Here is a 3,508-nt window from a genome sequence, read left to right on the forward strand (position 1 = left end):
GAGAGGGGCGCTGGTAACTTTGCCCACCAAGTCTTAGATTAATTGGGAGGAAAGTGAACTGAAACTTCGTGGTTATCCACTTAATTTCATTGACTATTAGGCTACACTCTTGGGTGTAGCGTTATATCTGAAAATTCTTGAGCATTTGAAAGGAATGTTCTTGTGCCAACAGTAACTAGTTGGTTAAGAAGTCCCTACGACACTTGACCAACAACATAATTGATTGTGCTAGCTTTGTACGTAGGATAATAGTATCTATTTGTTCAACTTTATACAAATTTAAGTGTCTTCTTATGCATACTGAAACAAAGTTAAATGACATGTTTATGTATTATGCTTTCTTTCTAATTGAAACCTATTTAGGTCGCGAGTATCCCCAATTATATGATTTTCTTTTCACATTAGGACATACCATTATGTACCAAGACAAAAATGACTAAGCTATATTTGTCCTTCTTTATACTTTTTTCGATATATTTTCCCTTGTTGTGTGAACTTGCAGGCATAGATGGCTGAAAATGGCATTGACGTTGTGTTAGATCACCTAAAAAAGATAAAATGTGGAGGCGATATGAATAGAATCAAGATTGATCAAATTGAGACACTTGAAATGGAGCTAAGATTTTTCAGAACTTTTATCAACTACTCTGATACTTTGGTGCCTAATGGCTTTTTCATGGTCAAAATGAAAAAGAAGGCCCAATTGATTGAGGCGATGTTTTACTCTGTTCATGGAGAAATCGAAACTACTACATGCGTTAATGTGGAAAGGCTAGTATCACAGTTGTGGGAATTTGTTGAAGGTAATACTAGTTCAAGGTTGAATTATGAGCTGGATGATTTCCATCTGTTAGAATATATGGATTATCTCGACAAGAATCTAAACGATGCACTGAGGTATCTAGTCAAGTCTGGCTGTGTTTTGATAAAAGAAATCGAAATCCTTCAGAAGAAAATGAGATAAATCATCTGTTAGAATATATGGATTATCTCGACAAGAATCTAAACGATGCACTGAGGTATCTAGTCAAGCCTGGCTGTGTTTTGATAAAAGAAATCGAAATCCTTCAGAAGAAAATGAGATATCTAAGATACTTATATGGCACAGTGTTGAATGGTTATGTCAACCACGAGAAGTTGAAAGTTTTGCAGACCCAAATTCAGTTTATGGCTGAAATGTGGGACACTTCTGTCTTTCTCTTTGGGTTTATTATGATGATGCCGATTCTCTTTGGGTTAATAAAGATGCTGTCGATTTAGAAAAAGATGGAGATGATACATTTTGTTTCGAGATTGAGCCTCCTTATGTACTATTCTTGGTTGTGCTAGTGGAGCTGGAAATGAAGAAGATTTTTCTCAGTGAGCTAAAGGCTTCAAAGTTTACTCGATCAAGAACTTTCAAGGACAAGAAATTACTAAAAATATTTCCATGTCATCTCCGTAGTCCTCTGGTGTATCTTAGAAATAAAAAACCTAAGAACTTCACAACTAATAGAGTGTTTGTTGGTTTTTCTCGGTGTAGTGCCAAATGATGTTATGAATGAAAAGAGGTTGAATGAAGTCTTAGAATTGATTGGAGTTCTTGTAGGAGACATACTATGTGTAGTTCAAATGCTTCCTTTAGGATCTACAATCGAAGAAGACGCCATCAAGATTGATCTTGGGACGATACAGATATTGGAGAAAACTGAAGATCTAAAGGCACGAGTGGAGACGTACTATAAATCCTTAAAATTCATTCCATCGCATGAGTTTCCCACTGTTGGTGGATTGAGCTTTGTTGATTCTCTGCTTAGAAAATTGAATGAGATGTTGAAATCTGAAACAGGTTTTGGTTTCATGATGAAGCCTCATGTTGGCATTTTAGTGAAAGAGCTCTCATCTCTAACACATGTTTTTAAAGATGCTGCAAAGGTGCAACACGAACATGAAATTCTTAAAGATTTTCAGAAGTGTACTGTCAGTTTGGCTTATGAAGCTGAAGTTGCTATTGACTTGATTCTTGTTCAATCTATTGTTCTTGAACATTCTTTTTGTTCACTTCCTGGAATCGTAAAAGATATCAAGCATATCTATATGGAGGTGACCAAGATGTGGTCGGAGAACCTCTCTGTTAGGCCCTACTCTGTGGTTGAGCTATCTAAATATCTGCCAATTGAATATAGCAATCTTATGAATGATGAGGAGATTGTGGGTTTTGAGAAAGCGGTAGAAAAAATAAGTCATCATATGACTCGAGGGACAAATAAACTAGATGTCATCCCTATTGTTGGGATGGGGGGACAAGGCAAAACAACTTGTGCTCGAAAGTTGTATAACAATGTCAGCATTGTTCACCATTTTGATGTTCGAGCATGGTGCATCATTTCCCAAACATATAATCGAAGAGAGCTATTACAAGCGATTTTCAGTCAAGTTACAGGTTCTAAGGACAATGGAAATAAGGATGACGTCCTTGCCGACCTGTTGAGGAGAAGCTTAATGAGTAAGAGATATCTCATTGTCTTGGATGATATGTGGGATTGTATGGCGTGGGATGACTTAAGGCTTTGTTTTCCAGATGTTGGAAATAGAAGCAGAATAGTAATAACAACTCGACTTGAGAAAGTCGGTGCCCATGTCATGCACCATATTGATCCTTATTTCCTTCCATTCCTCACACCAGAAGAGAGTTGCAAATTGTTGCAGAAACGAGTATTTTAGCAGGAAGGTGTTGGGGTTTATTTGCCCTGATTTCTTACCATAAATAAGTTTTCCTTTTAGGAAAATGTTTTAATATTTTGACTAGTCCTTTTGTTGTAGGAAAGGTTTTAGGACTTTATAAATATAGGTTTGTTCCTTCTAACTTAATTAGCATTTACTATGTAGTCCTAGGGTTTTGAGAGTTGCGGTTATGGGGGAGAATTTTGTGTACCTCATTGTATTCCGAGTGAATTGTTTGAGGTTGTTTCTCTCTATATTTTGTACTCTCATATTTATAGTGGATTGTTCATCTCCTTTGTGGACGTAGGTCGATTGACCGAACCACGTTAAATCTGTCTCTTTTGATGTGTTTCTCGTTTGTCTTCTTACTCGTGGTCTTTCGAGGTTTGTTTTGCTAGCTTCCGCATTACATCTGCTTATTTCGGTCCTAACAAGTGGTATCAGAGCCCAGGTTCGGGTGTGTCGGAGTAGTGGACTGCGTTTTGTGAGAAGTTCCCGATGTGACAACAAGACTAGAGATCTGCAGGGGTGCCTTGTGTCGAAAGTCTTCCTGGCAAAGTGGTGGTCCAGGCGGCGTGTCCCGTTATGTGATAATGGCGGTGTAAGATGATTTGGCAGATCAGATGGTGTGACCTAGCGATTGGAGATCTGCGGTTGATGCCTTGTGTCGAAAGTCTTCTTGACCATGGTTCAATGATGGAACTAGGTTACAGATGGGTGTTCATCTTGGCGGGTGTAGTTCTAGTCGCAACCTTTTTGACAGTAATGAAGATCTTTGTTGGAGAAATTGTTTCAGAGAGGTTCT

The 3,508-nt window shown here is 38.0% G+C and overlaps 1 pseudogene; it reads left to right on the forward strand.

Annotated features, from left to right (window-relative positions):
- Nucleotides 1-508: 508 nt before the first annotated feature.
- The window catches only part of LOC125868819 (putative late blight resistance protein homolog R1B-16), a 25,591-nt pseudogene continuing 22,591 nt past the window's right edge, over nucleotides 509-3,508 (forward strand).

This window comes from Solanum stenotomum, chromosome 6, assembly GCF_019186545.1.
Source record: "Solanum stenotomum isolate F172 chromosome 6, ASM1918654v1, whole genome shotgun sequence".
NCBI lineage: Eukaryota > Viridiplantae > Streptophyta > Magnoliopsida > Solanales > Solanaceae > Solanum > Solanum stenotomum.